At 40.7% G+C, this 25,187-nt stretch overlaps 2 pseudogenes; one reads left to right on the forward strand and one right to left on the reverse strand.

The window, feature by feature from the left end:
• Positions 1-3,168: 3,168 nt before the first annotated feature.
• LOC139002576 (autophagy-related protein 13-like) lies at positions 3,169-4,684 on the reverse strand (annotated as a pseudogene).
• Positions 4,685-4,689: 5 nt separating this feature from the next.
• The window catches only part of LOC139002577 (WD repeat and SOCS box-containing protein 2-like), a 79,416-nt pseudogene continuing 58,918 nt past the window's right edge, over positions 4,690-25,187 (forward strand).

Consider the following 25,187-nt stretch of genomic DNA (forward strand, 5'->3'; position numbering starts at 1 on the left):
TGTTTACTTCTAGAAATTGTACAGTTTTAGTTTTATATTTGAGTTCATAATATTTTGAGTTAATTCTTGTATATATTGTGACGTATGAATCCAAGTTTACATTTTTGCATATGGATGTCCAAATGCTCCAGTATAATTTTTCCTCTGCATTGCCTTTGCACCTTCTGCAGAAATCAATTTTTATGTGTGTGGGACTATTTCTGGACATTCAGTTGTTTAATTGTGCTAATTGTTTACCTCTACTCTATTCACTACTGTAGCTTTATAATAAAGCTTGAAATCAGGCAGTTAGTACTCCAAATCTGTGTTTGTTTGTTTTTAATTTTAAGGTTGTTTTTTTTGTTTTGTTTTTGTTTTTTTTTTGGGGGGGGGGGGGGGTTTGTAGCTAAACTAGGTCATTTGAATTTCTTCATGAATTTTTAGAATAAGTGTATTTTTTAAAGGCAGTTATTAGTTGTAAATAGGATAATTTTGAATCTAATTGTCATTTGGGGGAGATTAAATATTTTAAAATGTTAAGTGTTCTCATCCATAAGCACATCTCTCTCTCTCCATTTATGTAGGTCTTCTTTAATTTCTCTCAACAATATTTTATAGTTTACAAAGTAGAGATTCTCTTATCTCTTCCAATGTTTTTTCTTGTGACTTCTTATTTTTGTTGCTATTATAAATTGTATTTATTTTATTTTTCAATTATCTGTTGCTAATATAAAGAAATACATTTTTTTAATATTGACCTTGTATCCAGCAATGTTGTTAAATGTGCTTACTCAAGTAGCTTTTTTGTACATGTCAGTGGATTTTCTATTAATTATGTCACTTGTAAATAAGGAGGTTTTACTTCTTCCTTTTTACTCTGGAAGCATTTTATTTCTTCCCTCATTGTCTTATCAGAGCTTCTAGTATAATGTTAATTAGAACTAAGGATAGTAAACATGCTAGTCATGTTCCTGATTTAAGGGAGAAAACAACCAGTTTATCACCATTAAATGTGATATTAGCTATAGGTTATCATAGATTAAAGAAGTTTTTTTCTATTGTAGTTTTTGAAAACGTTGTTTTTTTGTTGTTGTTAAGTACAGAAAAAAAATTATTGGAAATATCTTGAATATGTTTTAGAGTATAACTCAGTGTTTCCAATCAAGGTAGGCTGGAGGTAAGGAGGGACTCTGCCTCCTGGAGACAGATGACTGGTCCCAACCCTCCCCCAGTTCTGCAGGGGTCAATCTAGGCTCATACCTTTAATTGTACAGGGCTGAGGGGCAAGGGCCGGCCTTGACCATTTCTTTGCTCCTTCCTGGCTCAGCTCAAAGTCAGGGCTCCTGGCCTCTCACTGTGGGGGTCCTGAAGAAAGAATTCTGCCTATACAGGCCATTAAGAGTCAAAGAGGAAAACAGCTAACAGGCCTTCCACACTTGGCCTCAAAAGGAGGGTAGTGGCTGAAACATTGGGGCTGGGGGTTGAGGGGCAGGGAACGGATAACTTACATTGGGCCCCCAACCTTCTCAGCACTGGGGCCTTGGGGGTAAACCTGGGTTGGTTTAGCAGGCCCTGGGTGTGCTCTGGCCAAGAGATAAGGGGGCCAGTTGGACACCACTGCTGGGAACATTTCTTTGTGGCAGAGAACACATGCACAGGGGCAGGGCTCGGCCTAACGGAGACACCATCAGAGCCCACTCCAGCCCTCAGAGATCAGCTTCGTAGGTGGAAACAATGTCACATGCATTTAATAACAAGCAATTGAAGGCCATGTGTCTCACTGCAGAACAGCCACTGCCAGTGAATACCCCTGGTGGGTCAGGAGGAAAGGGGCAGGCCTAGGTTTCCATGGCCAAGACTACCAGTTAGGCTGGGAGAGAGACAGACAGCATAGGTGGCTGAGGCCAGGCACTTGACTTACCCAAGTACAATTTCTGAAGGGTTAAGTCAATAAGGTGCCCAGCTTTAGTTTCTCAAAAAGGAACCAGTAAACCTCAGGCCAGGGTACAGACCCTAGGATTAAAGGAGGGTGGTGGCTAGGCCCATAACACAGCCCTGAGAAACAGAAGCAAGTACCCCAGGAGGGGCCTGTCTGGACTTCCCCAGGCCCATGGGGAAAAACACATAACGCCCTTGGGAGTCACCATGTTTAGTGCCCAAGGTTCCCCAGGCTGCCAGAGCAAAGCCAGTCACTCTGCAGGCGCGTGAGCGATCCAAAGCTCCACTGGGAATATGTAGGTAAAGCCTGTTGTCAGTGCAAATGCAGCAAGTCTGGGAGGTCTGTTGCCTCCGCCAACCCTATTCTTGGCTCCCACCTACTATATATGGGAAGGGAGATCCCCAGAGCAGAAACCTGGAATCTGAGGAACCTCCACAGGAGGTGGCCCTGTCCCCGGAAGAGAACCTTCACCTTCCCCAAGTGAAAACATCTAACCTCAAACATAAATTTCTCTATGAAATATCTGACTTCTCTGAAAGTAATAAATATTTACCATGTCCTATAACCAAGAAGCAGCAACGGGGGAGGGAAGAGAAGAGAACCTTTGCTATGACTCCCAACCCTAGCAACACGGGATTCAGTACCATGTAGCTGAGGAGCTGAGCACAGGCCGCCACCAGGGCTGCTCAGACCCTCTGTTAGTGGAGGGGCTGGCACAACCTTCAAGGCTGGGAATGGCTGACTTTCAAGTTCTCATCCTGGGAAGAGGCCTATCATATTGCCAAAAGTACAGGCACAGGGGCAGGAAGGAGAGAGGACGAAAATGCCAGAACTAAAGGAGACAACACAGCTGGAGGAGCCCTTCCTTCTTCCTCCCAGCACTTTCTCCTTCCTCTCTCTGACTCCATGCCAGTCTCTGAGCCACCAGCTGGAATGTCAGAGGGTTGGGATAATGGCAGGCAGGCAAGGGGCCAGCTGTGGGGCAGACCAAGAGTGGGGCCAGCAGTGGGAAGAATGAGAGGGCACCTTTGTGAACAGATGCTGATGGGCGGTGGAAGCAGCAGGCCCTGAAGACGGCCCTTGTGTTACAGAGTCCTACCATTTTCAAGGCCAGAGGGAATTGTTCTCAAATGCTCTAACTGGGCTTGACAACTGCCATGGAGTCTCCAGGAGGGGCAAGAGCAGGGACTTCTGGGTCCCCATGGGGAAACCAGCCTCCCCTCCACCTGGCTTGGAGGAATGGGAGCAGCTCATGAGTGGGAGGCTCTCTGTCTCCTGGGGCCACAAAAAGGGGGTGCTGCTGCTACTCCAGGACACCAACTTTTCTGCAGAGTTTCCAGAAAGAGATCAAATTCTCAGACGTTCTTCTCAGGCACAGCCAGCTTCTTTGGTAGCAAGTCCAAGCCCTCAGCCATGGACTGTGCTCCGATATCTATGTTCAGTTGAGGGGGATTCTGAAATTCAGGATAGAAGGTCCCCCAAGTCCATAGCAAGACTGTCATCTTTAGATAAAGCTGGTTTGAAGTCAACTGTGAAAAAGTCCCCATGGGTATTGCCACTGCTGCCACCGCTGAAGCCATCAGAGTGCAGGCTGCCCTGGAGAGGAGACTCAGTTTCTGGGGAATCCGGAGGATTCTCCATGGGATTGGCCTCCTCCAGTTCTAAATTCTTGGGAGCAAACATGGCAAAAGGTATGTCCAAACTCGTCAATGCCACCTGGTTAATGGGTTTGTTGACAAAAGCCCCCACTTTTCAGGCAAAGATGTTCTCCAAGATATCATGGGGAGAGGCCAGTCCCTCACTGATGCTTGATAGTTTCAGTGTCCTGGCTGCTAGAAAGTGTGGCAGCACAGTGAGCCCCATCAGAAAGGGTGCAGATTGCCAATCTCTCCTGATCAGCCTGGGCACCATAGGCAGGCTGGTTGGGAGCAGGGGTACTCCACCTTCTTTCCAGGGAATCCTTAGCTGGGATGGAGGGGAGGTGGAGAAAGAGGTGGTGCACACTTCTTGAGAATCTTCCACAGAAAGATATGTTCCTCCAATGTCCTTGCCAGTAGTTTTGTAACTGCAGGGGTACATAGGCGAGGAGCTGGGATAGGGATGGTCCACAATGTGATCAGTGATAATCCCCATGATAGGTGGGTCCTCTCAAATTGCCTGGTGTCATGAATGCCAACTTAATTCTATAAGCATGAGAAAGAGTGATGGCGCCGGGGCGGGGGGAGGGGGGGTGGGTACCCACTGTCCCAACACGAACTGTCTGGAAACCTTTCCCTAAACCATTCAGCTGGACTTCACCAAAATATATCCTGTAGGATATGACATATTCATGTCCTGTTTCCTGGAGAGCCTATAAGCTGTTGTCACCCTCATTATAGCCAGAAGAGACTTCAGCAGCAAGGGCAGTCTGTTGTACACCATGTAGGGAACTTTGATTTCTTTATTACACTTTTCATTCATTTCAAGTCACCAAATTTCTAGTTCCATGGAATGTCCCTCCGATGTCTTGAGTGAGATCCCCACACACATAGGTCTCCCAACAGCAGGCAGCTGCCCTGCCAAGGCCTTCTTTGCTTCATGTATAACCTCTGGCGTGTCGTTGATTGCTAAATTGAACCAATCTGAACTCGTTGGGGATGAAGATGAATGAGTACAATTCTTCTCGCCGAGTTGAGTCTGAACAATCACTTGAACAGTCTTGAGGGCAAAAAATGTAATTAACTTCTCCAGATCCTTTCTGTCCTGGGAATTGAGATCAGTTTCCATTGCCAATGGGAATCTGCAAAGCTGCGACAGAGAGTGGCTCGGGCTCTCATCATGGAGGCGGGGACCTGGGGCTGGCCAGCTGTGCCTCCTGGCGGAGGGTTCTGAGCTCCACAGCAGCAGTGACAGCCTGGATTGCAGATAGACTCCTCATGCCTCAGGAGGCTCATGGATCGAAGACCCCCAGGTATTCACTCTCAGGACTAAGCGAGTTGTCCACTCACATAGACGGAAGCTCTTTAAGACTCTCCTCACAGCTCAAGCGATCACTCCGGCCTTAAGCCCATGACCAGCTGCTCCCCGAAGCCGCCATCCTTAGTGTTTTGGTTGTATGTTTTTTAAATCGATTTTAGAGAAAGGGAGTAAGGGAGAGAGAAAGATATCTCTATTTGTTGTTTCACTTATTTATACATTCATTGGTATTCTTGTATGTGCCCTGTCCTTGAATCAAATCCGTAACCTTGGCATATTGGGACTAGGCTCCAACAAACTGAGCTCCCCAACCAGTGCCTCAGAGAGGTTTAATGAGGACCAGAAGTTTAATTCAGACTTTTTTTTATTCTGTGTCTATTGAGATGAAAATGCGATGTTTTTATTGTTAAGGTGGAGTTATGGACTAGTTGTACCACATTCAAATTTCATATGTTAAAGATCCAACCCCCAGTACCACAGAATGTGACTGTGTTTGGAGATTAGGGCCTCATTCAATCTGATTGGTGTTCCTCTAAGGAGAGATTAGAACACTGAGAAACACTAGGAATACGTATGCAGAAAAAAAGGAAAAAAAAAAAGACCTTCTGGATCCTTCTTTATCTCTTGTTATAGCTTTTATTTTTTTAAGTCTATTGTGTCTTCCATTAGTATTGCTATCCCAGATTTTGTTTGTTTTTCTTACATTTTCCTGAAACATCTCTTTGCATCCCTTTATTTTCATTCTGTGTGTCTTTCTATCTGAAGTGAATCTCTTATTGACAGCACCTGTGAGGGTATTGTTTTATTATCAATTCAGTCTCCTTATGTTTTTTGATTGGAACATTTAATCATTTGCATTTTAAGTAATTGTTTTTAGTTATGTATTTAATACTTCATGTAGTACTGGTTGGTGGTGATGGACTGTTTTAGCTTTTTCTTGTCTGGGAAGCTCTTTATATGTCCTTCGACTCTAAATGATAGCTTTGATGGGTTGAGTGATCTTGGTTGTAGGTCCTTAACTTTTCATCACTTCAAATACATATTTGCCAATCCCTTCTGGCCTGCAATGATTCTGTTGAGAAATCAGGTGACAGTCTTATGGGAACTGCCTTGTAGGTAACTAACTGTCTTTCTCTTGTTGATTTTAAGATTCTCTCTTTGACTTTAACCTTTGGGATTTTAATTATGATATGTTCTGGTGTGAGCCTCTTTGAGTTCACCTTGTAGACACCTAGCTTAAATGCCAAGTTCCAGAACTGTGAAAAATAGATTTTTTGTATTTAAGCCAGTTAATCTGTGGTATTTTGATATAGAAGACCTAGCAAATTAATACTAATGATGAATTATATGTTTGATTTTTTAAGACAAATTGTAGATCACTTTTATATTTACACACAAAAAATGAGAGGGAAGCATAGGTATTTCCTAGATTCAACTGGCATAGCCTCACCCAGTATCAATATCACTCATAGAAAATTGTAATTATTTTTTCTTTAATTAAGGTTGAACTTGCATTGATACATCATAATCACCCAAAGTCCATAGTTTACTTTAGGGTTCACTCTTTGTGTTGTACACTGTGGGTTTTGACAAAAGTATAATTTTATATATATATATATATGGCCTAGTGCACAAAATTCATGCACTGGTAGGGTCCCTAGCAGCTGCCAACTGCTGGCTGGGTACTCCCTTCCCCCAGCCGGCCCTGCCCCCTGGTCAAACTCCCAGATGAACTCCCTGTCAAGGGGACAATTTGCATACTACCCTTTTTATTATATAGGATATATATATATATTAGAGGCCTGATGCATTAAATTTGTGCAAGGGGCTCAGCCCCCGCTGCCATGGTGGCCTCTGCCTCAGCCCCTTCTACTGTGGCTTCATCCAGAAAGTCATCCAGAAGGTCGTCCAGTCTAATTAGCATATTACACTTTTATTATATATATATTTTAGAGGCCCGGTGCACAAAATTCGTGCACAGGGGTGGGGGGGGTCCCTCAGCCTTGCCTGCACCCTCTGCAATTTGTTTAGGACCCCTACACTTTTTTCTTATCTAGCTAACCTCTTCACATTTAAAAAAATTAACTGAAATACCACCTACTCTAGGAAATCCTCTTTGAACAACTCTCTTTACAATCTGTATTAAGTATTTTCATAGTATATCATTCTTTTTCTTTCACAGCAACTTAGAGTGAATTCAATGTGCTTCTCATTCTTGCATCTGAATTTTTTCTTCTTGCTCTTGTAATAGCAAAGCTTATCCAATTTACATTTGCCCTTCAAGGGCTTCTATTTGGTTCAGTTTCTAGTTGGCCCCCTGCTTTTTTTTTTAAGCAATAAATTTAGGTTGTGATAGTAAGCCTCACTTGTAATCAAGCCTGTAGGTCTCCCTATTTGAATGTTTCTATAATACTATCACTTTAGCATACCAGAGATTGTGTTCATTTATATAAACTAACAATAAATGTCACCTGATCATTTGCTCTTCTAGTAATATTTTATAGCAAGATGTATTATTCCAGTAACTTAGCTATTACAAAACTGAGGCATGCCGAAATAAATCACATTGAACAATAAAGAATGACTCAAATATCAAAGCATGGTACACTTAGGGCCTCCCCTGTCCTGTGCCTCAGATATCATAGTATAGTACACAGTTCACATGGAACTCAGTTTCCATTAAAATAGGAAGAGATCCTATACTCATGAAGCAGCTACTTCCACACATATTTTTATTTAATTCACAGCACATACTCTTTGTACTAATTGTTGGAAAATCATCCTAGCAATTGCCTCTGTTCCTCTCTGTATTGCTGCCTTACATTCTGATGTCATTACTGCACTTTTATTATCCACTCGCTCTAATAAGATTGTGAATTATTTAAGGGCAGAGATCATGACTTGAACTTGTGTGTTCCCTGCCATGGTGCCTAGATAAATACTCAAATGCCATCCAGTCCAAATGACTGTGATGAGAGAGGCCCACCATTGCTAGAGACCTCTGATTTTTATTTAAGGGGCCTCGCTTGTTCTGCGACTTTACAGAGGGGTGAGTAGTGACTGAGGGACTTTGGGGAAACCCAGACAGAATTCTGCTCCTAAAAGATTTTGCTAAGCTGGCACCTGGGACCACAGGGCATTTGTCCAATTAAAACCCGGACACACAGCAATAACAAAGGCACTGGTCTCCTGCTAATGCCTACGGATCAAACCCCAGCCTGCAGGAACTCACCACGGCAGTCAGGACCGGGCGCTGGGTGGACCTGGGCTGGTGCTCCTAACTCTAGGGAAAGGGAGACTTCCCATGGCTGCAGGCTAGAGGCCCCGGACTTCGCGCCACCCACCCGAACAGGTCCATAGTGTAGGCTGGTCAGCAGAACAGCTTCTTTGCCTGGGATCACGGGGAGGCATGGCCTGTTCTGTTCACCTCGTGATCAATCGCGGGGATACCTGTTCTGTTCGCCCTGTGAGGGATCGTGGGGAGGCCTGTTCTGTTCACCCTGCGAGTGATCACAGGTAGGCCTGGCCTGTTCACCCCGCCATCTGCTTGGCACCTGTGCCCATAGGCCAGGAGTGGCCGGGGGTGTTCTGGGACCCTGGCTGCTCAGGCCCTATGTGCAGGCCTACAGGTTAGGAGCGGCCTGGGTCCTGAAGATGTTCCCAGGACCCAGGCTGCTCGGCGCCTGCATATGCAAATTAACCCGCCATCTTTGTTGGGTTAATTTGAATACTCTCCTGATTGGCTGGTGAGTATAGTGGAGGGATGGTCAATTTACATGTTTCTCTTTTATTATTTAGGATTTATGTATCAGATTATTTTTGCTGTTCTAAAAATCCTCTGTATCTTGCCTATTTATCTCTCCCCAACTCCAAACCCTATCAACCACTCATCTATGAGGCTTCTCTAGCCAAGAACAGCATGGCTAAAGAGCAAATGAGTCCTGAGTAGGGATGACTGGGGATTGAGAAAAAGATAGAGACAGTGGGTAAAGCTGGGACCAGGTGGGACACTATTCTTGAATGGAGAGACAGTGACTCAGAGTTAGTGAAGCGCGTTTATTATATACAGCATGATGCCAGGAAATTACTAAATTACTTTCCTTTGTCTTACTAAAGTTTAAGACAAAGGAAATTATGTGAAATCATGTTTAAAGGTCAAGCTGCAATTCTTCATTCTTGTGGCTTATTGTAGTCATCAGGCCTGACTGGACCCTGATGATTGCATCCAAACCTGGCGCTGGATGAACTTAGATAATTACACCCACCACCTGGAGCCTGAACTATAGGTCAGGACTGACAACATTCTTGCCTTTTGGCAAGGTATGTTTTCCAGGACATGGCTTTGCCAACACCACTGGACTCAGCCGATGACCCTTGCTCAGGTGCTCTTCCAGGCGCCCTCTATACTCATCTTTTTACTGTCTGCATAATTTTTATTTTCTGGAATCCTATATAATAAAAGCCTGATATGCTAAGTGTCCAGTCGTCCGGGTACCATTCAACCAATCAAAGCATAATATGCTAATGAGATGCTAAGGCCACTCCACTGCTCACTATGACATGCACTGACCACCAGGGGGCAGACAGTAAACTGGTCGACCAGTTGCTATGACATGCACTGACCACCAGGGGGTAGATGCTCCTACAGGTAAGTTAGCTTGCTGATGGGGTTCAGCCAATCGGGACTGAGTGAGACAGGCCAGACATGCCCAACCTCCTGCATCCCTCCCCAGCCCTGATCGTGCACTGTTGGGGTCCTCTCGCAAGAGGGGAACCCCCTCTATGAGTGCACGAATTTCATGCACTGGGCCTCTAGTGTTATATAGTTACTAGAGGCCTGGTGCTTGAAAATTCATGCACTGGAGGGGTGTTCCTCAGCCCGGCCTGCCCTCTCTCACAGTCCGGGAGCCCTCAGGAGTGGGAGGTGACCCAGAGATCAGGGGAAGGCGACACCCCATCACACCTCTGCTGCTGCCACTGCCAGCAGTGAAAGCCTCGGCCAGACCTGGTTTCCTGAGCCTCAGGCGGCCCTGGGCAGATGGGCATCTGACATATAAGGTTTGCCTGTGCCTCGGGCATCAGCTGGGCAGCTGCCATCCAAGGCTTGCCTGTGCCTCAGGTCCACCCTGGGTAGCTGGAGGGCTGAGGGAACTGGGGGACTCTGGAGGCAGGCACGTGGAGCAGCCGGGCCTGCCTAGGGGTGGGCCTGGCCTTGCCACGCGCCTGCCACTACAGTGAGGCTGAGGGGAATGGGCGCCGTGCGTAACCATCTTGTGGCTGTGGGCACTGCCATCTTTGAGGGCGGAGCAGTCAATTAACATATTCCTTCCTTATTGGCTGTGGTTGCTGCCATCTTTGTGATGGCATGAGGGTTAATTAGCATATTCCCCTCTTTATTAGATAGGATAATCAAACAGTATGAAGTCTTGTCAGATTTGTGGGGTTTTGTTTTTGTTTGTTTGTTTTTACTTAGTAATATACATTTAAGTTTCCTCTGTGTGTTTTTTTAAATATATTTTATTATTATTATTATTATTATTATTTTTACAGAGAGGAAGGGAGAGGGATAGAGAGTTAGAAACATCTATCAGCTGCCTCCTGCACACCCCCTACTGGGGATGTGCCCATAACCAAGGTACATGCCCTTGACCAGAATCGAACCTGGGACCTTTCAGTCCGCAGGCCAACGCTCTATCCACTGAGCCAAACCGGTTACTGCTCCTCTGTGTTTTTTACATGGCTCAGTAGCTCATTTCATTTTAGTGATGAAAAATAATTGATTGTCTGGATGTAACACAAAATATCTTGGTTGCTTCTAACTTTTGGCAATTATTATTAATGCTGCTGTAAACATCCATGTGTAGTTTTTTGTGTTGACATAAGTTTTCAGCTCCTTTGAGTAAATGTCCAGAAGAATGATTCTTAGATAAGACTATATTTATATTTAAGTGTGGTATGAGTATGTTTAGTTTTGTAAGAAGCCTCCAAATTGTCTTCCAAAGTTGCTGCACCATTTTGCATTTCTACCAGCAACAAATGACAGTTCTTGTGGTATAAGAACCATGCCAGCATTTGGTGGTGTTACTGTTCTGGATTTTGACCATTCTAATAGGTATGTAGTGGCATCTCATTATTGTTTAAGTTTGCATTTCCTTGATCATATATGATGTGGGTTATCTTTTTATATGTATATTTGCCATCTGTATATCTTCTTTGGTGAGGTGTTTGTGAAGGTCTTCAGCTCAACTTTTAATAGGGTTGTGCTTTTTTTCCCCTTACTGTTGAGTTTTAAATGCTCTTTTTATATTTTCACTAGAGGCCCGGTGCATGAATTTGTGCATGGGTGGGGGCTGGTGGCCCCGCCCCTATGCGGACTGATGGGGCTGGCAGGGAGGAATTGCCACAGGCAGTTGGCCAGCCAGCCCCCCCCCCAATTGGGGGGGCAATAGGGGGCCGGGATGGCTGGGGGGAGGGGCTGCGGGAGGTTTGGGTGGCTGATTGGGTCTCTAATCAGACCAGTTGGCTGCCACAGTGCGCATCATAGCAACCGGTCATTCCGGTCACTTGGCTTTTATATATATATAGATTAGAAGTCCTTATGAAAAATATGTGTTGCAAATATTTTCTCCCAGTCTTCAGTTTGTTTAAACATTCTCTTTACATTGTCTTTTACAGAGAAGACTTTTTATTTTAATGAAGTTCAACTTAATTATTTCTTTCATGAATTGTGTCTATGGTGTTGTATCTAAAAACCATCACCATGCCCAAGATTACCTAGGTTTTCTTCTATGTTATCTCCTGTTAGTTATATAGTTTTTTCATTTTACATGTGTAATCTATTTTTTCTGAAGGGTTTAAGGTCGGTATCTAGGTTCACTTTTTTTGCATGTGAATGTCTTGTTGGTCCAGCAAAACACGTTGATGAAACTATGTTTAATCCATTGTCTTGCCTTCCCTCATTTGTCAAAGATCAGTTGCTTATATTTATTGATCTGTTTGTCTATTCTTTTGTCATTACTACATGTTCTTGTTTATTGTACCTTTATAACAAGTCTTAAAATTGTGGACTGTTGATTTTCCAGCTTTGTTTTCTTCAGTATTGTTTTGGATATTTTGGGTCTTTTGCCTTCTTATGTAAACTTTAGATCAGTATAGTGATGAAATGACTTGTTGAGATTTTAATTGCAATTGCATTGAGAATAACTCTCATCTTGGAAATATTCTCTTCCTGTCCATGAACATGAACTATCTCTCCATTTATTTATTCTTTTTTTATTTAATTTATTGGACTTTTGTACTTTTCCAAATATAGACCTTATAAATATTTTGTTAGATATATACCTAAGTACTCATTTATTTGGATACTAATATAAATGTTATTGTGTTTTTAACTTCAAATTTCACTTGTTCACTGTTGATACATAGGAAAACAATTAACTTTTGTATATTAACCTTCATCCAACAAAGCTTGCTATAATTTATTTTTAATTCCAGGAGGTTTTTTAAAAATTTTTAATTTTTTGTTGTTGAGAAGTTGCAAAGTAATTGGGACATTCTTGCTTTGTACCTGATCTTTTTTTAAAAAAAATGTATATATATGTCTATTATTTTCAGAGAGGAAGGGAGAGGGAGAGAGAGAGAAACATCAATGGTGAGAGAGAAATCATTGGCCAGCTGCCTCTTGCATGCCCCCTACTGGGTATTGAGCCCACAATCTGGGCATGTGCCCTGACCTGGAATCAACCATGACCTCCTTGTTCATAGGTCAATGCTCAATCACTGAGCGACACCGGCTGGGTGCCTTGTACTTGATCTTAATAATAAAAATTCAATTGTCTTACCACTAAATATGGTAGATGCTGTGTATACACATTTTTTGTAGATAGACTTTAATAAGTGAGAAAATGCCTTTCTATTTTTAGCTTGCTGGTTGTTTTATCATGAATGAGTGTTGAATTTTTTAAAAATACCTTTTTTATTGATATTGTGTAAACTTTCATGTCTAGTTTGTTGATGTGATGAATTACATTAATATTTGAATGTTAAAACATCCTTGCGTAACTGAAATAAATCCCACTTGGATATGTATAAGTCTTTTTATATTTACTTGGGTTCATTTTGCTAATATTTTGTTGAGGATTTTTGCATCTATATTTACAAGAAAGATTGGTCTATAGTTCTTTTCTTGTAAAGTCTTTTTTTTCCTGATTTTCGTATTAGAATAGATAATGCTGGCCAAATTGGGTAAGTTAGAAATCATTCCCTCTGATTTTTATCTCTTAAAGGAGATTTTAGAGAATTGGTATAATTTTATCCTTAAATGTTTTTGTAGAATTCACCAGTGAACCCATCTCATCCTAGTGCTTTCTGTTTTTGAAAGATTATTATTTATTGATTCAATTTCTTTATTAGACAGAAGTATATTTCAATTATATATTTATTCTTGTGTAAGTTTTGGAAGATTGTGTCCTTCAAAGAATTGATCTATTTTATCTGGGTTAAGAATTTGAAGTTACAGAGTTGTTCATAGTATTCTTTTACTATCCTTTCAATGTCCATGGGATCTGGTACATTTGCTCAGAAATTTACTCCGTTATTAATATAATCATTCTAGCATTGTTTTGATTAGTGTTAGTCTGATGAATGCTCTCCCATTATTTTAATTTTCAATTAAATTGTCTCTTCCTTTGGGTAGCAAAGTCATATCTTGCTTAAATAATTGAAGTTTATTATTTCAAAAGGCAGGTAATCCCAATGTTGGAAAAAAATATGCCTGCCTATAATATTTGCTCACTTATATTAGATCTGACATCTGGAAATCCAATGAAGCCTAACCTCTTTCTACTAAACAAATATTCCAATAGGCAACATACCACCACTGAAGTAAATGCTTAAAAGGCAGTTGAGGGGGTAATTGGGGAAAAGTTAGTATAAGACTGTATCCTCTAAAATAAAAGCCTAATATGCTAGGTGGCCAGTTGTCTGGTCATCCATTCAACCAATCAAAGCGTAATATGCTAATGATATGTTAAGGCCACTCAACCACTCGCTATGATGTGCACTGTCCACCAGGGGACAGAGGCTCTGACTGGTAGGTTAGCTTGCTGCTGGGGTCTGGTCGATTGGGACTGAGCAAGATGGCTGGACATGCCCTGGAGCCCTCCCGTGGTCCTTCCCCAGCTTTCCAACCTCCCATGTCTCTCCCTGGCCCTGATTATGCACCAGTGGGTCCCTCGGCCTTACTTGTACCCGCTCACAATCTGGGACCCCCTCAGGGGATGTCAGAGAGCAAGTTTTGTCCTGATTCCACAGGCCAGGCCGAGGGACCCCACAGGTGCACGAATTCATGCACCAGGCCTCTAGTATTAGATAACAGTATCAAATCAGTCTTAAGAACATTAGATGTATTTTGTTTGTACAAACTTGTCAGAGTTTTTTGGATGTGCATGGCAAACTACATACTGGTGAAGTGTCATAATATTTGGTACCCTATTTAAAATAGTAAAATAAATTGAAAAAACGTGGCGATTAAAAACTTGCTTTTTAATCAAACATAAATTCCTTTTGATTTCTTTTAAAAAACAAATGTAATTTTTATACTCCCAAATACAATAAATTTTTAAAAATCACCTTTTAAGAGTTGAGCATCAGGAAAAAGCACACCCTCCAATTTATTCAACATACCAGTTTCTTATCAGAAAATATCACATGGGACATATCTTGACTGTGTACTGTATTCACATAAATACAGAATGTTGTGCTTTGCATACTTACGCCAATTGAAAGGGATGGAGAAATGGTAACTTACATGACTTTCCAGTTCATTTTCCATATGTACCATTTTCATGCATTACAAAATATTCTTGCTGTTTAGCTCTTATTTTGCCCTAAGGGTAGTTTTTCTGTGTTAAGCTTTATTCTTGAGTTCATTTTAAGTGCAAAATAACTTTGAGTCTATTGTAAGCTAAAAAAGTCAATGTAGAAAACATTGTATAATAAAGCAATAAAATAATGCATAATTTAAATAATATTCCTCATAACCTTCTTCCACTCACTATTAGCCATTATGTTTTATCACTACATTATGTTTTATATACAAAGTGTTTTAATTTACTTTCCAATTATTGTTTACTACTTATATTAAGTATGTTGCTTGGTTTTAATATTTTCTAATCAGTGACAATTGCTTGGACTTCATAGTTGTGGTAGTACTTATTATAATATTTTCAATTAAAGTTAATACTTTTTTACTTGATAGTTTTTCATTGAACATAAGAGTTTTTAGAAAAAAATTAAAATTGTTTAGTGAAGTATAGGTAGGATTGTTAAATCTAGACATTGAGTATTATGGTGCTCTGTTATTTTTCTCTGTTGCATGCTTATTTTTCTAAATATTTTTAAATAATTGTCACTGCTTTGTCAATTTCCCTAATATATATTAGGGTCTGGTAATTCTTGCTCATTTATTAGCACATACGTTACTTTTATTTTATTCTTTTTGTTATTGCTACTTTAAAGAGAATAATTTTCCATATTGAATTCTAAGGGTTTGTTGCTAGCATAAAGAAGCATAGTCATTTTGGTCATACTATTTTTTAAACGTTTTCTTTGTTCTAATTTAGTGTTAAATTTTATGGTTCACTATCTTCTAAATTATATATCTTAAAATCATATGAAAAGCATGGGTCAGTGGTTGGGCATCGATCTATGAACCAGGAGGTTCAATTACTGGAGAGGGCACATGCTCAGGTTGCAGCCCAGGCCCCAGTGTGGGGCATGCAGGTGGCAGCCAATTAGTGATTCTCTCTCATCGTTGATGTTTCTATCTCTTTCCCTCTCTCCCTTCCTCACTCTGAAAACAATAAAAATATATATTTTTAAAAAGCATTCTCTAAGTTTTCAGCAATTATAACAAAGTTTGGACATCCAAAATCCAATGATAATAATAAAAATATTATAATTAAGCACAGAAATAAACACAGGATATTTCTTACAAGAAATTTAAGTACCTAATAAAATTCTCATTTGTTTAATATTCTAAGAAGTACACATGTTAAATTTCATATGCAAAGAAATGTTAATGTGGTATAACAAAATAGATACTAACTTTCATATTTGTTGGCAATTTAGATTGTACAACCTCCCTGAAAAGCAATTTGGCAATATTCAATAGGCATCTTAAAAACTTTATATTGTGACAAAATAATTCTCCCATTTATAGGTATTACTCCTTTGAGGAGAAAATGAGAGTTGAACAAATTTTTTTTATTTCTATCATTTTTTATGATGTTGTTATTTATATTAATAAAAATAATAATATAATTATTTCTTTATTAATATCATATTTTAATAATATTTAATTAATTATATATTCATTATTTACATGCTGTGATATCATCCGACACAGACAAATGCAAGTTTTCATATCAAAAGAATACTGTACAAGAGAATTGTGAAGATACTTTTCCCACTATTTAATTCCCTTCTTATTAAAGTTGTTGCAGCAAAAATATCTTACTAGCATTGGCCTTTCAATGCAGTAAATTATGAAAATATTCTGTCATTTTAATGGGCTATGAAACTCTTGACAGAAAGACCTGGTATGTACAATTAAACCTTACTTCATATCCATATTACAATTACATTTTATTGGGATTTGCTTGATAAAATTTGTACAGATGCAAATCTTTGCATCTAGAACTATACCAATTTCTAATCTCTCTCTCTCTCTCTCTCTCTCTCTCTCTCTATATATATATATATATATATATATATATGCCTAAGTGACTGGCTGACCAGCCAACTGGTCTGACCCGCTGGTAGCTATGATGTGCACTGACCATCAGGGGGCAAACTCCAGGAGCGGAAACCACAGGCATGGAAACATGGAACAGACTGATGAATCTCAGAGGGAAGGGGGTAGGAGGAGGATGGGAAGAGATTAAACAAAGATCTTATATGCATACTAGAGGCCCAGTGCATGGATTCAAGGTCCCTTGGCCTGGCCTAGTAATGGGTCCCTCAGCCTGGCCTGTGGAGGTAGGGCCAAAGCCGGCTCTCCAATGTTCCACAATGGGTCCTAAATTGCAAGAGGGTGCAGGACAGGCCAAGGGACCCCACTGTGCAAGAATCTGTGCACTGGGCCTCTAGTCTATAATAATAAAAACATAATATGCTAATTAGACAGGTTGTCCTTCTGGATGTCCTTCTGGATGAAGCCAGGGCTGTGAGGGAAACCCGGGTCCTGGGTGCCAGAGGGGAGCCGGTGCCAGCAGCCGGGGTAAGGAAGGCCTACTCTTGCATGAATTTCATGCATCAGGCCTCTAGTTTATAAATAAAAGCATTGATAGTTTTATATTGATTAGGTGTATATCTTATTTCATTTTGTAGTCACAAAAGTGGCTTATGAATTTACTGCTTTGTATATACTTATAATTCTAAAGGATGTCTTGAATTTTTTTGATGTAATAATTTCCTTTTATAAAATTAAGTCTATGTGGGCAAATTCTATATTTTTTACTCCCTATATGTTTTTCTATTTTTTCTCTAAGGAGGCTATCAAATTTGCATTCAAGACTATGTTTCTAAGGGAATTAAAATTGTTACCATGGAAAATAGCATTTATCCAAAAATTCATCTAGTACTATATTGCTAAGGAGCTATCGAATAATTTTTAATTTTAATATAATAATATTCACTTAAAAGCATAATATTTTAGGTTAAGATGCTCTTAAATCTGAGTACTTACTTAGTTTTAACAAAAATATGGAAATTACTTTATAAACATCTACACTAACAAAAGGGAAACATGCAAATTGGTGTCACCCCACTACACCCACAAGCCACGCCCACCAGCCAATCAGGAACGAGCATGCAAATTAACCTAAACAAGATGGCAGAAGCCACAGAGCTGGAGCGAGCAGGAGGCTTGGGTTGCCTGTGGAGATGGAGGAAGCCAAGCTTCCTGCCTGCCTGGGCCAGCCCTGACTTCTGCCAAAGGCTACAAAGTTTCAATTATAGAACATAAATAAATCCCAGATACCTGCTTCCCTCTGCTCAAGGAGGCGCTGAAAAAAAAAAAGAAAAAAAGGAGGGGCTGGGAGCTTGGGTCGCTGGGGGCCTTGGCCAGCCTGAAAACAGCCATCAGTCCCTCACTCAGGCTGGCCACACACCCCCAGCAGGGACCCTCACTCCATCGGGGCGTGGCTGTCCTGCAAACCACCACAGGCCCCTCACCTAGGTAACCCCATGCCTCAAGGGAATCCCCACCCTGCTCCGGGACACCGTTCAGGGCAAACCAGCCAGCTCTCACCCATGCAACAGGCCTCTACCTATACTAATAAAAGGGTGATATGCTAATTAGACTGGGAGACTTTCCAGGAAACCTTCCGGACATTCTTCTGGATAAAGCTATTGTGGCGGGGTGGAGGTAGAGGCAGTCAGAGGCCAAGAGGAAAGGGCAGTTGTGGGTGATCAGGCTGGTGGGGGGCGGGGCCGTTGGGGGTAACAGACCAGCAGGGGGGCCAGTTGGGGCAAGCAGGCCGCCAGTGGGGGTCAGTTGGAGGTGATCAGGACAGTGGGGAGAGGCAGTTTGGAGTGAGCAGGCCAGCAGGGGGGCATTTTGGGGTGAGCAGGCTGGTGGCAGGGGGCAGTTGGGGGTGAGCAGGCTGGCAGGCAGAGTGGTTAGGGGCAATCAGGCAGACTGGCAGGCAGGTGAGCGGTTAGGAGCCAGCAGTCCCAGATTGCGAGAGGGATATCCGACTGCCGGTTTAGGCCCAATCCCTGTAAACTGGCAGTAGGACATCCTTCGAGTGGTCCCAGATTGGAGAGGGTGCTGGCCGAGCTGAGGAACACCCCCTCCCCCATGCATGAATTTCGTGCACCGGGCCACTAGTATGTATATATATATATATATATATATATATATATATATATATATATATAAAATGAAGGAATATGCAAATTTACCTTCACAGTAACGACCTGCTGGAGTGTAACAACCAGCTGGAGCGGGTGTGTGTGAGGTTGCATGATGCAGGAGGCTGGGGGACGTGAAGCTGCATCAAATAAAATGCGTTCATATGCCCTAAAGCACAAATATCCCAGCACAAAAATCATCATCACAATGATTACACAATAAACTTATTTTCACCAAAAAAATAACATCTTCACTCAAAGATGCCCCAGTAAGGCTGCTGAGGCTTTCATCTGTCCCTTTCTACATGGAAAACGACAGGGTTCAAGGAGGAAGGGCTCCAGTTTCGTTTTCTCATCATCCAGCTAGGAGGCCTCCGCTCAGGCCTGGGAACCCCAAAGGGAGGCGAAGCGAAGTGCTTTTCCTCCAGACCCCACTCTCCCTGGGAGACTGACACAGAGGGCACTCTCCCTGGGAACCCGGAAATCTGCCTCCCGGGGGCGACTGCACAGCAGCAGAGCCTGGCGAGCCACAGGAGGGCCACCTACCCATGTGGATGTGTGTGCTGGTGGGGGCCACGCAGCTGCCATAGTTGAGGTCGTCCTCGATGGAGAGTAGTGGGGATTGGAGTCGGCCATGTCGGCAATGGAACCCCACTCTTCAATACAGACATACTCAGCTTTGGACATTTTATTTGATACATTTACATATGTGCTTTGCATTTAAAATCGCTTTTTTATTACTATGAAGAAGATTATAGAGTGCAGGTAAAGGGGAACTTTATTAATAGACACTGAAATGTGACATATCAAGCAATGTGAAACACAGAAAGGTTGAAAGAACTCAATATGTAATTCTACCTGTCTATGTGTTTATCAATCCATCCATCCATCTATCCATTTTCTATTTATATCTCTACTAGAAGCCTGATACACAAAATTTGTGCAAGGGGATTGGCCCCCACAGCCGTGGCAGCTGCCTCAGCGCCCGCCCGCTGCGGCTTCATCCAGAAGGTTGTCTGGAAGGATGTCCAGAAGGACGTCCAGTCTAATTAGCATATTATGCTTTTATTGTTATAGATAACCTATTACTTTACATAATCTAAACATGATTTAGGTAGTATTCTACTCAAAAATATAATTCTACAAATTTTAAAAAGTCATTAATTTTTAGTCAAAATAAATTTATTTACAACATGTGCTTTCTATTGAGCAAAAAAGAAAAAGAGAGAAATCAACTCATGGACATGAAAGAACAGTGTGGTGATTGCCTTGGAGAGGGGGGATGTAGGGAGGTTCAGGAGGGTATAGAGGGGATAAATGGTGATGGATAGAGACTTGACATGGGGTGCTGAACACTCAAAGTATAATGTACAGATTATGGATGATGTGCTGTAGAATCGTGCAAATGAAACCTGTATAATTTTGTTAACCAGTGTCACCGCAATAAATTCAATAAAAAGGAAAAAAATAATAACAGCCATAAACTGGAAACAATCCATTGTCCTTCATTGGTTGAGTGTTTAAACAAATGGTGGTATATTCATATCATAGACTACTACTCAGCAATAAAAAAAAAAGTTATTTGCAACAACTTAAAAAAAGCCAGTTATAGTAGAATAAATTTTTAAAGTACTTTTATTTTAGGTGGCAACATTTAATTCAGTTTTTCTAAAGAACATCTTTGTTCTTTACTTTTGGAGGGCAGGAGCTCTCATTCTGCTATTTAGTCCCCCCCTTTTTTTTCTTTTAATTTACTAATTATTGTCAAATTTGTGTGGTGTGCATTATCCTAATTTTCTCAAAATTGTGTTTACCCTTGTGACTCTTTTAATCCAAAATGAGAAGATACTCTTCCCATATTGAATTTTTTACTTCTTTATGAGTCCAATTTGACTTTAAAACAGATCATCTAAGAAGACAGGAAGTTTAACACTGTAATATTCAGAGCTAAAAGTGGATATAGTTTTTAAAATCATTAAAGAAATTTAGGTTTGTTGTGGCTGCTTCAAATTTGGAGATACCTGCATTAAGTCAAAATACCAATTACATGAATAAAAAAGAGAGGCCGTTTTGGAGATACAACTGCTATATTAAGGAGTTGTTATTTCAGAATTGATTTTGGAAGTACCAAGTTAGTTGTATTATAAATCTCATGGAGAGGCTACCTGTGTGAAAAAATAATCTTGTTTCTTCATCTCAATGGTAGCTAAATGGATGTTTGATTTATAAACATGTTTCAAACTCTACATATTTGTTTCATGCATTTTTATAAGAATGATATGTTTCATATATGTGATATATATATATATATATATATATATATATATATATATATATATACTGTAGGAGAAACCATAAGGACACTAAGGAAAAAAAGATGTATGTAGCCCAGCTGGCATGGCTCAGTAATTGAGCCTGGACCTATGAACTAGAAGGTCATGGTTCGATTCCTAGTCAGGGTATGTGACCAGTTGTGGGCTTGATCCCTGGTGGGAGACATGCAGGAGGCAGTCAATCAATGAGCCTCTCTCAATATTGATGTTTCTATCTCTCTCTCCCTCTCCCTTCCTTTCTGAAATCAATACAAATATTTAATAAAAAAAGATTTACGTATAAAAGCAATTGAGGAAATATGATAGAAAATTATGAACAAAGATAAAGTGGTAAATTCAACAAAAACAATTAAAGAATGTTATTCCATCATGAGAGTGCCATGTTCTATTAACCTCTTAGAGTGGGGTGAACATATTCAAAGTTTATTATCCAAGTTATGTATATGTTATCATAGAAAGGTCATGTATAAATGCCCCCAAAATATAATTTTAAAGTAGTGTCTGAATAATATTTTATGTGTTTCACTTCACTATTTGCTAGTACAATGAACTACTTATATATCTATAAGATGCTCCATAATTTTGGTCATTAAAATATGCATGTATTTTTTAAATATAAGTATGGAGAAATTAAATGTACTAAATATAAGAACAGAAGCCAATATTTATGGCCAAATTCTGTGCCTGTTTCTCATAAATAATAATCTATCTTTTATCTATATAATTATTTTTAAAATATATTTTTATAGATTTTTTTTAGAGAGAGAGGAAGCAAAAGTGATAGAGAGATGGAAACATCGATGAGAGAAAAACATTAATTGGCTGCCTCCTGCATGCCCCTACTGGGGAATCAGCCCTAAAACTGGACATGTTTCCTGACCACTGAGAATCAAACCAGGAACTGCCTGGTTCATGGGTCAATGCTCAACCACACTAAGCCACATTGACTGGGCCCATATAATTTATATAGTGATTTTACACATATGATATACAGTTACATAATGAATTTTAAAACATTGTCAGAACTTTATGCTTAAAAGACTCTTAGTCAACTGTCACATTTATATTTCCAGAGGTTAACCTTTAATGAAAACTATTTTAAATCATTTCAGACATTATATTTTCTATTACTGAAAATCACCTGATTCTACTTGATTTGTCAACATTGAAATCCACAATTGAATTTTGATTGTTTATTACTTTCCCTGATATTGTTTGTGGTTATATTTGTAAATAAATATATATGTTTTCTATTTATATGTAAGAAACACATTTCATGTTATATTAGAAAATCAGACAGTCTGATGTATTTATGACTAATGACAGTTTAGATCAGAATAACCAACCTTCCAACAGAAATTACTTAGTAAATAATCACATGTGCTATTCAAAAGTAAAGAAAGCTTAGAGCTAATATGATCAATACCTTAATTCCACATAGATAATAGCAGTAATAGTGGTGAAGATCATGATAATGAATGCTTATTCTGGGCGGCAATAATTCCAATTTTACCTCAATTATTTCTAAAATAGTTTTAATAGAAGTTCTTGCAGTGAACCAAGGAGAATGTAGCAGGCTGCCAGACATCTTCCCCAAGGTGGTAGTAATGGTTAATTTGCCACTATCCAAATGATCCTCAGCCAAAATGAATTCTTAACTATTGGGATAAGTCAGTCTCACATGGGCAAACATATCTAGCTTAATTCACAGAAACCAATATAAAATGATAGAAGCTAATAATCCTATATAATAAAGAGGTAATATGTAAATTGACCCTCATGCTGTCACAAGATGGCTGCCCTGCCCAACCCCTCCCCTCACCCCACCCCTAATCAGCCCCTTCCACTGCAATTGAGGGTGGGGTGGCTAGCCAACCCCCTACCCCCTCAGGCTCCTCACCCAGGTCAGCCATGCCCCCATGCTTTCCCGGGGCCGGGGGTACCCCAGGCAGGCTGCAGGCACGGCATTGGTCAGAGGCAAAGATTCTGGCTGTCCCTGGCCTAGAGAGTCCAGAAAACCTCAAGTGACCAAAGACTAAGACTGAGTTGAAAGGTCCCTGCCAGCACTTATGCCTCAAAGTGCCCGGAGGAGGCAGAGCGTCTTGAACCTGCAACACTGGTGTCTGCACACCAAGCCTTGGGGCACAGCACACCGGTGGTGCCTGTGGGTGAAAGGGGGAGAGCAGGGAGCTGGGGTGCAGAGCTGGGAGGGGCCTAGAGTCTTCGGGAGCAGCCCGTCTGCCAAGGTTGCTGTGACCTGCGCACTTGGGCTTGGTCAAAACCCTTGGTCAGCTCTGCTGCTTGCCTTCCAGGTGCGGCTAGCCCTGAGCCGGCTAGCGTTGCGCTCAGAGAAGCTGTCACTGGACTCCGTTAAATAAGAGAAATCAAAGAGCCAAGAGTAAATATCCTCCCAGCCCCTTCCTGCATCCCTGGGAGAGAAGGGCTGGGGATGGGGGTAATGGAAAACGGCTGCTGCTTTGCAATTTATAATGAAAAGACTCCTGCTATGTAGAGAGGAGGGTTGATTCATTTCCACAAACACCTGGCGTGTTCCCTGCCCCAGCCTTGAAGCCTGACAGCACCTAGCAAAGGTGTGTCTGCACAGCCATGTTGGCCTGGCTCCTGGAATGTTGGGCGCAAGTTTGAGCTGCATTGATTAAAAAAAAAAAGTAAAGATTGAAAAACACCTCTTTGTACTCAAATGGTGCTATAAAATGCAAATTACAGCATTTGATTTTGTCTTCTGTGTTGATTTTGAGGCAGAGCACAAATAGGTTCATGGGAAAAGCAGAAAAAACAAAGGGAAAGGGAGAGGATTCTGCCATCCACAGCACCAAACGTTGTTTTTTGGGGCCAGCTGGACACTTCTATTATAGAGAAAGGGCAAATAGCAATATTAACGTATTTCCTCTAGTTAATTCCCTTTTAATGTGCACAGATTTCATGCACCAGGCCACTAGTTAATATATAATAAAAAAAATGACTATTAGTAGACCAGAAATCTAATTAGTTCATTGTCTAGCTATGAGCAAACTGAATGTGAAGTTAAATTAAAAACAGAGTTGAACAAGAAATTTGGATTATTGGAGTTTGTTTCATATTCCTTATAGCCCTTGATGTAGATCAATGGCTAAAAGTATATCCTTTTAAAATAGAGAGTATTAATATAAATTTTAAGAAATAGTAAGGTCAGTGGATCAGGAGATGATTTCCATTGAAAATACAGTTTATTAGTCATATTTCCCACAAGACAAGGACACGCGATCCTAAGGACCACATAGGACAAAAGCAAGTTTGGTGGCATTCAGGTTGGGGAAACTGTGGGCAAAATGTTTGTTGCGGTTTTCAAAGGAATGAACAGGCAAACGGGGGTAAACAACAGTCTTAGGATTGGCTAGTTTGAATAATTTCAGTGGCTCTGTCTGGTGCTAGGATGACTAGGGAAGGTATAGTATAATGACCCAGAGAATGAGAGCCCAACAAGAGAAGTGAGTTGGAGTATATGCTCTAGATTAGTCGGTTTGTATTTATTTGAAAAGCACACCCCAGGAGGAGGATGCTTCCTGAAGAGGGAGGCAAGGGAGGCATAATGCCAAGATGAGGCGACTGCGGCATATCGGGTCGTCCCGACAAAGCATGTACAGATTATGTACATAGGGTGCATGTAAAACATCAAATTTACAGAAGCTGAAAACATGGTTAAGGCAATCTGTACAGTTGAAATGAATACATTACTCTTCCTGGGCATCTCAGACACTGTCTGCACACAGCTACAGTGTCCCCTGTGACTCAATTTTTAATTTTCTGTTTCCATGTCTGCTCCACCCCTTTGAGAAAGAAGTATTTTTTAAAAAATATTTCCATTTAATAGTCTGGCTCAGAATCTTGATTTTTCTTAAGGTAATCTCCAATTCATTATATTAATGTAACAGTTTATTTATCAAAAGGCAGCTCTCTAGGTTTAATAATTTATCCAAAGTAAGTGATAATGATTCAAACTCAGATATGATTAAGCCCAAAGACTGTGCTTTACATTTTTTATAAATGTTATCTTTTCTTGATTG

This window comes from Myotis yumanensis, unplaced genomic scaffold, assembly GCF_028538775.1.
Source record: "Myotis yumanensis isolate MYYU_CA2020_CCGP unplaced genomic scaffold, mMyoYum1.0.hap1 SCAF_2, whole genome shotgun sequence".
Lineage (NCBI taxonomy): Eukaryota > Metazoa > Chordata > Mammalia > Chiroptera > Vespertilionidae > Myotis > Myotis yumanensis.